Source organism: Mesocricetus auratus, unplaced genomic scaffold, assembly GCF_017639785.1.
Source record: "Mesocricetus auratus isolate SY011 unplaced genomic scaffold, BCM_Maur_2.0 Super-Scaffold_100676, whole genome shotgun sequence".
Classification (NCBI taxonomy): Eukaryota; Metazoa; Chordata; class Mammalia; order Rodentia; family Cricetidae; genus Mesocricetus; species Mesocricetus auratus.
The window spans coordinates 19,023,363-19,036,311 of NW_024429266.1; the positions used below are offsets into that span (position 1 = coordinate 19,023,363).

Genomic DNA, 12,949 nt, shown 5'->3' on the forward strand with positions numbered 1-12,949 from the left:
TGAAATTGCTCTAAGGTCTTAAATGAGCTAATTGTTTTTAGCTTGACTTAGAATGTGGAGAAATTGTTTTCTTATACTAGTCTGAGCTAAAGAAATAAAACTGGCTTTAAGAGTATTATCATCCTCATGGAACGATAGATCCAATTACGAAGCATATACTAGTATGTTTTCTATATATCAGATTATCTATATATCCTTATGCAATTAAGGAAAAATCGTCTTCCTGACTATCCACAGATACATGTACCCATGTTGGGGAAGTCCTGTGTATATGTCAATAAAGCACTGTTGGCCAATAGGGAAGAAAGATAGGTGGGACTAGGAATCCAGGAGGACTCTGGGTAGGAGAAACAGAGAGTCAAGATGTAACCGCCATAGGGGTAAGAAGCCCGGACCCTTTTCTCCGGTAAAAGAAATACTTAGATTAACAATTATGGGGTAAATACTTAAGTCAGAGCTAGCCAGTAAGAAACAAGCAAGGACAACAGCTTCATAATTAATACAGCGTCATGTGTGTTATTTGGGGACTACAACGCGGCAGAGCCCAGGCGATTGGTGGGGAAAAACCAAGTGGCAGACAAGAAAAAGTCTTCTCTCTACATACCCATAAGATTGAGATGTAATGATGAGATTATATATACATATCCCATGAGATTACACATTACAGTGCAGCTATTGGAGGGATACCATAGCTGTCTCTGCACATGTGAAATCACAGTAGAAGAAACAGTTTTCAGAGTCTGTGGTCACATTAGCCATGCTTGAATGGGGTTCTTTGCTACCAGAGAATTATTCATCTGGTGGGTTCACGTTTGAGTTATCAATTGCTAACTGCTGTGTTTGCATCATGGCCCATAACAGACTGTGACAACTAAATACATTCTTCTGTCCAGGAAACACATTCAGTTCTTGGTGGCAATAGACACCTGTTGAATTCTCCTGCAACCTCCACCCTGAGCGGAGAAGAGGGAGGAATGTCTGGGTGACTCACACTTTCCCTTTCAGATGTTCCCTTTATTCTGAGGACTATGTTTCTTAGTGACCCACAGATAAGCCTGTTGGACATGAAGGGTTAAGGAGGGAATATTCACCTATGAAGACATGTAAGAAAAACAACTGAGTATTGTTGGGGGAAGTCCTGTGCATTTGTCAATAAAGTACTGTTGAGCCTATAGGGAACCAAGATAGGAGGGACTAGGAGTCCAGGAGAACTCTGGGAAGAAGAAACACAGAGAGTTCAAGATGTAACGCCATTGGGGTAGGAAGCCCGGAAACCTCTCCGGTAAGACACATACTTAGATTAACAATTATGGGGTAATTACTTAAGTCAGAGCTAGCCAGTAAGAAACAAGCAAGGCCAACAGCTTCATAATTAATACAGCGTCTTGTATGTTTATTTGGGGACTACAATGCAGCAGAGCCCAGGCAGCTGGCGGGGGATAAACCAAAGCGGCTAGCAAGGAAAAGCTTCTCTTAACAGAGTATAGCAGACTTGTTTTTCATGCTAAGTAAAGTGTATGCAGTTAGGGGACAATCCAGTCTTGCCAACTGGAGAAACCAAAAGCTGACAACAATGGGAGGAGGCCTCACTTTTTCAACACTCCCATCCCAGGAATTGCAGCGTGCAAGTATGCTCAACTGGAAGTGAAGGTAACTGACTCTGAACAATGTCAGTCTTCCCATATGTAAAAATACTCCATGCTTTTGGCAGTCGGGGGACTGCAACATCCTGATCCAATCTCTGGGAGTTTTATCTTCTTACTCAGAAGAAACTCGCCCTGCTTCTTGCTTGAGAGGAAGTAGTATCTGGACACTGCTGAAGAAATTTCCAAGAAGGTGAGTCCTTCCCCTACTATGTAGAATTGAGAGCACTGTGGAACACACAAGGGCACAGGGAAAATCAGTGCTGCTTCCTTCAGAGGTGAGTGGAGGGAACAGGGCTGGTGCCAGCTGTCTGCAGGGCAGATGAACACACAGCAGCCAGATCCCAATGCTTCACTAGGAAACATGGTCATTATTCTACCCTTACTGGAGCTGGAACCAACACAAATGCATTTTGATCACTGTGGACAGTAAAATAACTTTACAAAAATAATTATGTATTTTTGTATATGACTTGTCCATTTGTGTGTATATATGCATGACAGAATTGGGCATCAGATCCCATTATAGATGGTTGTGAGACAGCATTTGTTGCTAGGAACTGAACTCAGGACCTCTGGAAGAGCAGTTAGTTCTTTCAATCACTGAGCCGTCTCTCCATCCTGTAAAATAACTTTCTGAGTGTAAGTATTAGTGAATGGAAAATGAGAAGAAGGTTTTAGTTATCTTGGCTGGAGAGAGAGAGAAGGAACTCATTGGCTGTGGTGATTGGGTAATTGATAGGATAGTGACATGAAAGGATTACCATACATTTTTCTTTAGTGAAAAATATAATGACCCAGAATTGCACTCTGTAGTATTCTAATATTACACAGCATGAGAGGTGTTGGGTATGTGCAGTAGAAAATATCTCATATCAGCAAATACAATTACTCAAATAAAGGGTGTTTTAACGCTTTTATAATCACATTTAACAACTTGCTCTGCTCCCCTGTACTTGAGCCTTAAAAGCAGCGTTCAATCACTACAAGAGAGAATTTCCATCAACTGGAGAGTTCACTGTTTTGTTTAGTGAGTGTTTTTAATTTCTTACAGTAAGACATGGGGAAGAGTTAGAGTTAATTTGAGATCGATTTTTTTAATTAGCTACTTGCAGAATGTTTTACAGGCTGCCTGTGTGCTCTGGTATAGCCCCTCATGTGTACTTGAAAAGAACATTTTAAATGCAGACTTGGGTGCTGTTAACATATTGGATGAATCCTCCCAAGTTTATCAGTTAAATTGCTAAACTTTCTAAACTTTTGCAACTCTTTTCACTTTGTTCATTTAGTAACTGAGAGTTACAGTGCTGAAAAAACCGTGAGTCAGTGTTTGCTTTTTCTTTTGTTTCTTTCAAATTACAGTTTGTGTGTGCTCCCTCACACACAAATGGAATGTCCACTATGCATATGTGTGAGTGGGTGTGTGTACATATGTGCACATAAGGGACAAAATATATTCTATAACACTATTTTTGACAGCTGAACAAACATGAGCAGTAAGAAATGCAACGCAGTATTTTATTGAATAAATCCTTAGCCCAAATTAGTGACTTTTTATATAAAGTGCAACTGTATAATTTTTTGATAGCTATTAAAAACCTTTCCCTGCATTGTATTTAAAAGTACATTACTATAAATAATCTGACTTTTCTTTGGTTATTGTATAAAATAATTTATTTTTAAATTATTCTACCATTAAGGAATGTTTTACAAACAACATATAGGTGTGTGCCATTAAAGGGTAACAAAAATTAAATTTAAAATTTTAGTGCCTGGCTAGCCACTAATGTATTTTTGTTTTGTTTTGTTTTCATTATCTCCCCTTCACCTCATGGCATTTTCTCCTTACATTTTAAAATAAATAAATTAGTAAACTCAATGTCCTTTTTCCTATCTGTCAACCATATTGATATTCTTCCTGTTTCTCCTGTCTTTGACCAGGACTTCACTTTTGAAGCAGAAGCACACCTAACCAGGCTTGTTTTTTACTCTGCACAGCCTTTGGTTTGAAGTATTTCTCAGCTTTACTCACTGTTTTCTTTCTACACTTCCAGTGGTTATTTCTACATGCATCTTACCATTGTACACTACTGGGATCTGAGTGTAAAACAATATTTTTGAGAATTTCCTATGCAGTGCCATTTTTTCCTAGGCTAAATAAACTAGAATGAATTATCTCTGACTCCTCTTTATACTAGTGGAACTGATTATATTCTAACATCTAGAATTTGGCAACTTTACTCTTAAATATTCTGAATGCAATCATTATGCCCAAACCTAAAGCAATCATATTTCTACAATAAAACATGAATGCTCACATGTAGGTCAGTTTCAATAAAAGTATGCACATCCTCTTGGATCTCACATCTAATCATATTTTGGATATACTTCTGTTGTCACAAGTCATAAAAGAAGTCAAATCTTTCAAATTTTGTATTTTACAAAGTTTAGCAGATTTTAAGCATGGCTTATAGATAGAAAACTATCTCTATGAAGAAATGAAGTCATCTAAGGAAATCGAACCTAAAAGGAGAAAAACAAATGATTTTTGACGTAATTCTACCTAGTAAATATTGTGACCTGACATTAGAAAATACACAGATGTTCAGCAAAGTGATAGTCATAGGGGCACAGAAGACACAGAGAGCAGGGTGCAAATACCAGGGTATACCAGATTACAATAAACTGTTTAAGAACTAGGAAGTGAGAAAGGGCCATGGGGCTGCAGTCAACCATCATTCCCATATATGATGAGAGGATGCAGTCTATTTGCACACAAGCTACTTCAGTCAAGGCTACAGAAGAGTCAATCATACATGCGGGAGCGAGTTCCAGCACTAATAAAGAATATAAGGAGGATAGAGGATTTTAATACTCACAACTCTAAAGGCTACAGTGAGTTCTGATTTCCACATTTTCTTCCACCACAAATCATGACAGACCTAAGTCAAACATTAACAAGTAAGAATTTCTAGACGTGTTTATTAACAGATCAGTTCCACAATCATTTTTCACAGTGCCACATCTTGTATTTAACCCTTTTCACACACACACACACACACACACACACACACACACACACACTTATAGATAATACTATGGAATGGGTCATCCACTTACACAAGAATATTATATTTTTGGAATTGTCTGTGTATGTGTGTAATACTGTATCCATTTTTATCTATTAGGCTCATCCACAGTCTTAGAATGAATGAATACAAGAAAATTATTCTTCTAAAAGGATTAGAGGACCTGGATGACTACCAGTTTAGGACAATCAAGGGCTTGTTACGACTATCTAAAACAATGCAAAATAAAATTATACAGAATTCAGATGGCTGACTCGATGGAGGACAGATTCCCAAAAGATGCTGGACTGAACACACTGATAGAAGTGTGTCAAAACACCAAAAACCTTGACAACCTTGTGAAATAGCTTAAAACAGACGAAAGGTAACAGAGACCACGCTGGGAGTCCACCCTTTGTCAACCCTCCTCAGTTAGTTCATCCTCAAGAACTTCTTTCTTACAATAATTTTAATATATTTGGCATTGGTGTCCATCCTCAGGAGGGTTGATTTTTTTAAATCAGAATCTGTTGAATGAGATCATAGATTCCAATGCAATAGACACATTAGAAAATGATAAAGTAAAATTAAAAGCTTAGTTGAACCAGAGTAAATTACACACACATGTGAAGTTATCAAATAAAGATTTAATGTTATGGGCTGAAGAATTCATTCAGCTGTTAGGAGCATCTGTTGTTCTTTCAAAGGACCCATGTTTATTCCCAGCCCCCACACAGAGTTTCACCAATTTCTTAGGCACCAGGCAGGAATGTGGTGCACAGACATACATGCAGGCAAAACATTCATACACATAAAACACTGAAAACAAAATCTAAAAATAAAATTTGAAGGCGGGAAATTATAGGAAAAGCAACATAAAATAAATTAATGTCATATGAAATATTTTAAAATAAAAATTAACTTAGAGGAAAGTTCATTGATAATTATGTAAACATTTTAATACTCATGCTTAATTAATATAATTACTCCATTATTAATATTCATCCTGGCAATAAATGTGTGACAATATTTGTTAACAATAACTAAATCTGTATCTCAGAGATATTACAAAGCTCCCCTTATAAAATCAGTGGGTACAAACATATGATAAAAATTAAGCATAGTGGTACATACCTATGCTGCCTGCACTCAGGAGGCTAGAGCAGGGAGGGCTCCACTTTGATACCAGCCTGGGCTACATAGACCCTGTACCAAAAGACAAAATGATAACAAAAAAAGGTAAGAAGTCAAAGTCAAATATCACCACTTTGCCATGTCACAATCTAAACTATAATTTCTTTCTCTGTTGCTGTAATTTGAAATGATCTTCTGCAGAAGATGACATACCATTATCATCATATAAACTTTAGAATCATAAATCTAGAATGTACAATAAGAGGGTCGGGGCAAGGTTTGATGGATATCCACAGAAACCCCCAGGATAGGAAGACTATCCACAATGCCTGGGAAAGGCTAAGAAACTTGAGTCGGTGTTTGTCCTTGGCTTGATACCTTTGGCTACCTTGTGTCTGTGCTGGGCTTCTGGGCAGTGGTAGGCAAGCACGCTGAGACACATGCAGGAGCAGACAGGAGCAGTAGGATCAACTTCCGCTCTTATAATAACAGCTTCCTGGTTCACTGTGCTTTGTTTAGTGTGTAAATTCAAAGGACAAAGAAAGGAAAATGAAAAACTGCACTGGCCAAACAAAAGCCAGCTGACCCAGGACTTCTGGGACCAGGATCAATCGCAGAGACACGGTCATCACAGGTAAAGGGGCCGAGCTTTCAAGCAAAAAGCTTCTACCCTGGGTATTCCTTACCTCTTTGTCCTTTTTGAGAATAATTAGTGCTTTACCTAGTCCAACCCCCCCCAAAAAATAGTGAAAATGGGGTTTAGTGTCAGCAAATCGACAGTTTCTAGTTATCTGTTTTGTTTTAGAACTACTTCAGTGCAATGTAATCCCCAGCAATGGAAACACAAAATGATTACATGTTTCAAAAAATACTTACTACAGTGATAATCAGTTAAATAACATGGCTTTCTAAAGATGGTAGAAGATTTAAATCTAAGCTGGGCCTGGTATACATAGCAATTTCCAGGCCAACCAAGGATATACAGTAAGATCTCTCTCTAAAAAAAATACATAAATACAAATAAAATCTTCTAAAGTAGGACTTTCTAAATGTAGGCCTATTGCCCTTCTGTCACCACAAAGATGAATAGAGTGACATAAATAAAATGATTTTACTCCTGTATAAGGTGACCCTGTGTTCACCTCTTGCTATCTTTTAAGAGGGTTGAGTCCCAAGGACATAAGTATAATTAGAATGCATTAAGTAAAAGTGAGCTCTCTTGGTATTAAAAAATATTGTGTTACCTAATATTTAGAAACAATACTAATGGTTGCAGACAAAACCATAGGGCCCTGAGTTCATCTCCAACAAACAAAAAATGAAAATAGGCATTACCAGGAGAAAATGACAAATATTAATCTTTCAGAAAAAGAGAAACAAGCCCAGAAAAAAGTAAACAACACTTGGAGACTCCAAGAAAATGAAGCTTACCCAGGAGAAGCAGCTTTCTGTGAGACCGTCAATTGTCAACACACAGGAAGATGAGGACTGTCCCCAAACTCCTTGTGAGACCCCACCACTACCCAGAAGATTCTCAAAGAAGGTATCACCATCCTCTTCCCAAAACTAGTGCTGTTACTTGCCAGAGTAACCATAACCTTGGAGAAGCTCCTCACTAATTCCTCATTCCACCCACCTCATCTTACAAGTAAATCAATCATTACGTTATCTCAAGTGCATGTATCGGGATCTCAGTGTAGTACGGAGAATTTGCTTAGGAGAGTATGTGTTTAGGAGGTTGGTTTCTGACTGCACCAGTATGCTTTTTTTGTTTTGGTCCAGAATAGGGTATGGCTGGGGTAGCCAGGGAGAGATGGCCACAACAGTATGTCTATCTCTGCTATCCAATTTCTCCTAAGCTCTTTTTCTGTTGCTTGTGATGAAGTTTAGTTGCATTGTTCTATACTCCTCTCAGCAGCTGTTTGAACATGTTCTCCCCCCTGTTTTCAAGTTTATCACCCCTGTCTCTTCACTAACCAATCTATGCTCAACAATGAGGCACCAGGCTGGCTGATCCTCAGGCTGTTCCTCACTGCAACACCCTTCTTGGAAGAGCAGACAAGATTCTGGTCTTTCCTCATAGCATTTATTTTCCTTATTGTAATTAATTAGGGGTTAACATTCTTCCTGCTAGACAGTAAGATCAAATGCAAAGCAGACTGCCCCAGGTGAGAAGACAAAGGAATATGAGTCAAGTCACACCTATAACTATCAACTCCTATCATAAGACCCCTATTTTATTCTTTTTCATTTCACTGCCATTTTATGTGCCGTGATGTAATGTTTGTGGTTACCTGTAACCTAGGGCTTTGAAGCAATTAACTGCGGTGGTGAGCATGAGAAAGTTTGTACAACACTACAGAAGGGAACATAAGAGTACAAATTAAAACACTGTTATCTAATGTGACTTCTAATTCAAGGCCAGAGCTCCACTCCTACCCAGATTGTCCTCGCCACCAGTGGAGCAACCGTGTATGACTCTGAAGACAGAGTTCCTACAGAAAAGGACTGCCTGATTTTAGTTTAATTTTCCCATGGATGTTATTGAAGATATTAGTTCTAAGATCCTAAATGTCTTTTAACAATCCTCATAAAAGGTAAAAATTTATTTCTGTCATTGCTTTGAATTTATGAGTGTAGAGACATGTATCTAGAAACAATTTGTATATTATCTTGATTAGAAAGAGACAGTTTTAGTAAATTGTAATCACAATAGCCTAGAAATGTTCTTTATGAAAACGAAACAAACTAGAAGGTGTTCATGATAGAATTATCTGAAGTCAGTGTGCAACACACGTAGAACCCATTCTTTATCCCTAGACATAAAAGTGTTCTCTGGACATTAATTGGTGACAGAGCAGTGTGTGTGTGTGTGTGTGTGTGTGTGTGTGTGTGTGTGTGTGTGTGTGTGTGTGTGTGTGTGGTTTAAACTAGAAAGGGGATCGTGGACAAGGAGGAAGAAATCTTAAGGAAGGGGAGAACTAGAGATGTAATACATATGTTAAGAAAGCAGAAGTGAAAAGCAGTTTGAGAAATGAAGAGAACTAAGACAGAGAAATACAGGAACAAGGAGAAGGCAGTGGGGAAAGGGCCAGGAGAGAGAATAGTGTAATGACACAAGTATGTGAAAATGTCAAATGATGCCCATGGTTGTGAAGTTAACATGAAAATATAATTCTAATAAATATGTGAAGACTAAGGTTTGTATTCATGTTTAGGGTAGTTGGAGGGCAGAGGTATGAGCATCTGGGGATATGCTGTTATCCAGAGAAAACTGGAGAGTAAAGAATATCTACAAAAAAATATTGGTCTATGTGGAAGAAAACCATTATCCAGAAATAAGTTATTTAAGTCTTTTTTTCATTCAGAAAAGGAAGAGCTCAAAAAATTTCTAGTGATACTGCAAGAAACAGGCAATTTCAGGTAATGAGTGAGTTTTTAACCATATCAGATAACAGCACAGACCCTGGGCCTCCAGCAAACCCTCCCAACTATTTCCTCATCAAGAGTAACACCATCCTGTTCCCACTCAGATACCTTCTTAATAATAATTACAATAATCATAATCTTGAACAAAATGTTTTCTCCTCTGAACTCCAGTTTGCTAATTTAATTAATATTAGGATTCATTGGGTATATATTTTGAGATCCCAGCCACAATTTTCAAAGTCTGATTATTTTATAGTATGATAACAATGTATCAGCACTCTCTAGATGACCAGTGTGTGATTCCTTTTAATAAGTACAGTGGCATTATTTGGATTATACAGCATAATCTTAGGCATATCTAACTACTTGTGTTCCTAAATGTTGCTCCTGGTATAATTATAAACATGCATAATCTTTGATGAAAGGTCATTAATAATAATAATTTTGGTTTGGATGACAACAGTCTAGTAAAGCTATTTTCAAATCTTTGTATTTTATCAAACTTAAACCACATGGGATCACCAATGTACAAAGAAACCAGGAATGATAGACATCATGGTTAGGATTAGTTTGAGTAACATACCTGTTATTTTTGAAGCAAAATTTAGCATCTCAAATTTTAACCTCTTGGAAGTTTAGAAAAGTGTATTGAAAAACCCTAAATAGATTTGTCACTTTATATGCAAATGTTTCTCATTTATATGGTGGTTTTATTCCGTCAGAATTAGAACATGGCAATTTAAAAGACTTGAACCTAGTCAGATGCATGAATGAGTCTTGACTGAGCTTTGTGAATACTACTCAAGCACTCAACCAGTTGATCTAGATTCCTATTCCGTGACACTCTGACTGCATAGTCCACTCTTTAGGGCTCCTTTAACTATCCCTCCTGCCATTTCCAGGCTTTCCCAGTGCCTCTGGCATCTTCCCATTGTCTCCAGGATCCTCAGGTGCTTCCAGCTACATCATACATGGTGATGATTTACTGCATGGTATATATTCTTTTATTTAACTAAATCACTAATTTTGATTAAATATATACTTTGAAACCTTGCCCTAAGATCATTTTAATACTTATGTACTAAAAATCTATGATTCATTCAGCACCTAACTTACTCTGCTTTTTCAAGACTACAATTAGTCATTTGCTTATCCTTGTTTTATTTTGGCTATCATTTCTGTTTTTCCCTCCATGCATGCAGAAAGTATTATCTTAGGGCAAAAAGGATGTGAAAACACATGGCCAATCAGAATCAACTATCAATTATTTTTCATTTATTTTGAATTGAGCGATAGCACCATTTTTTAAGATGTAGGAAAGTAGCCACGTTAAAAAAGTTGAAACAAGCCAGGCATTTAATCCCAACACTCAGGAGGTAGAGGCAGGTGGATCTCTGTGAGTTCGAGGCCAGTCTGGTCTACAGAGCGAGTTCCAGGACAACCTCCAAAACAATACAGAGAAAGCCTGTCTCAAAAAAAAAGCTGAAACAAAACTAAACTAAAAATGACCTTTAACGTTCTGAAATCTTTCCCAAATGCCTCACTGCAGTTCTATTCCTTTTTAATTTTGTCTCTTGTTGCGCATATGCACAGTAGCATTTTCCTAAAAGATTGTATCACATATCTTTCTATTCCAGATGTCTTAAAAGTTACATAATGTATCTTGAACTTCCATTAAATCAACCAATGTGCATTTAAATTGTTTTACTGTCTACAAAATTTCATGATTAGTTCATCCATTATGAAAATATCTTATGTGATCTGGCTTTAGGCTCTTTTGAGACTGTAGTTTATCAGTATTGAATAACAAGAATATCTGTTCCTAACAATTTCTTTCATTTCTCAAGAAAGTTACATCTCCCTAGTTGTCAAAACCATCATTCAAACATTCCCCACATAGGCATGCTTTCTGTACTCTCCTCCCACCCTTCAGCCCAATGAGCACCTCCCACTCAACACTTGCCTTGGGTACTGTAGCCCTTTCCTCTGTCCTGTGGCTCAGTGACACACTCTGCTTTGCCAGCTGTACTCAAACTGTGTAAGAGTGAAGAGCCACTTTCATAGTCCAAAGAAAGAGGAGAAAGCTGGTCCCATGGTTAAAACTCAAGGAGGTAAGCAAGAATGAGAAAAGAGATGTAAATGAGTCATCGTGACAGTATGAGTAAAGACAGATGTTTATGGACAACTACTTCACGACTTATATAATTCATCACTTCTTTATTCAGGATCATCAGGGCTAGCACAAGACACCTTAATGCTGATTCAGTTATGGAAATGTCTCAGCGTTCTCCTTCTGAAAACCTGGACACCACTGAAAGAATGTTCATAAAGATCTAAGAACAGAAAACTAGTCATATACATACTTAGAAATATAAGGCACATAAGCCTTTTCCTTATTCCTGTTTAGTATTTTATTGTCTTGTGAATTCTATATGACCACTGTATTTATATCCCTCCCACCTAACACTTTCATGCCTCCAACTCTTCTGTTATCACAACCCCTCTCCCAACTCCCTGTTAACTTTATGATATTTTTCCTTATTATTATTTATGATACTTTAAAGTTACTTGAAATTACTTTTAATTGAAAATACTTAAAATGATTTTTAAGTAATCCCCAAACAAAAATTGGGATCCTTCAGTATGTTTACGAATACAGCCCAATCCTCCTGACAGCACATTGCTTTCCCATCTGTGCTATTGCTTGGCTTTGATTAAGGTTTTCCTGCTATTTGCAATCTATGTGAGCTTTCCTTTCAATAACTGGGATGCGGACAACGTGAGAAACATCCTACCCAGGCCCCAGCCTTTGTTAACATGGAAACAGCAACAAAGCACCGTCAAATGGTTTCCCAACCTCCAGAACTATAAGAATAAATTTCTGTTTCTTGTAAACTATTCTGTCTGTGAACTTGTGCTATAAAAACACAAATTAGACAAAGCTACCAGCAATCTATACAACTAGGTGCAGAAATCAGTAAAGAATTTTCATTTACTTACATGTTCCCTGCATGCCAAGCCATGAAGATGGAATAACAGTGCCAAATCTGTATGTAGTGGTAAAATGTGGTTTGTATTAACCTAGTGTTTACACAAAGATATACTCTGCTCTCCAGCCCCAACCTATGCTTTATCATTACTCCACTCAAAGGCCAGTAGGATTACTGCACGGTTTTTTTCTATTCATGCACTAGAATAGCCAGTATAATAATGACACAAATGTTACAGGGCTAATCAATGGCTTTCTAGAAGTATTTGAGTTCTGATACACAGGAAGGAATCCATGCTTGATACTGCACACCTACCTGTTGAAAATCTCATCCATAGCTGGAGAGTTGATATGCCCTGGAAGGGCAGGAGCTATTGCTGCTGTTGTAAACAGCCTGTTGTCAAGCTGCCTTCTGAGTATTCATGCTTTGATTCCTCAATAAATATTGCTGTTAACATGGGAACTGGGGTTCTTCTTTGGGTTCTTAATCATATTAATGAAAGAATTTTGAAATGAACTCTGAAGGAGGTTCAAGAACAATTTCATTACACTTTCAAAGGAAAATAACCAGGCATACAAGCTGTAAATCTCAGTAAATGCCTACAGTGGGAAGATTAGGAGGGAGAGTAGTGTCTCTCTGAGTTATATTACATACAAGTAGTCATGCTTGGAAGTAGAGGACAGCG

General features: G+C 37.6%; 1 long non-coding RNA gene across 1 annotated transcript; it reads left to right on the forward strand.

The window, feature by feature from the left end:
* Window positions 1-1,248: 1,248 nt before the first annotated feature.
* On the forward strand, window positions 1,249-12,712 carry LOC110342442. The gene is made up of 6 exons (XR_005874500.1): window positions 1,249-1,282; window positions 1,613-1,836; window positions 6,365-6,479; window positions 7,212-7,388; window positions 8,266-8,442; window positions 10,177-12,712. It is a non-coding gene; the product is annotated as an uncharacterized LOC110342442 (long non-coding RNA).
* Window positions 12,713-12,949: the final 237 nt, after the last annotated feature.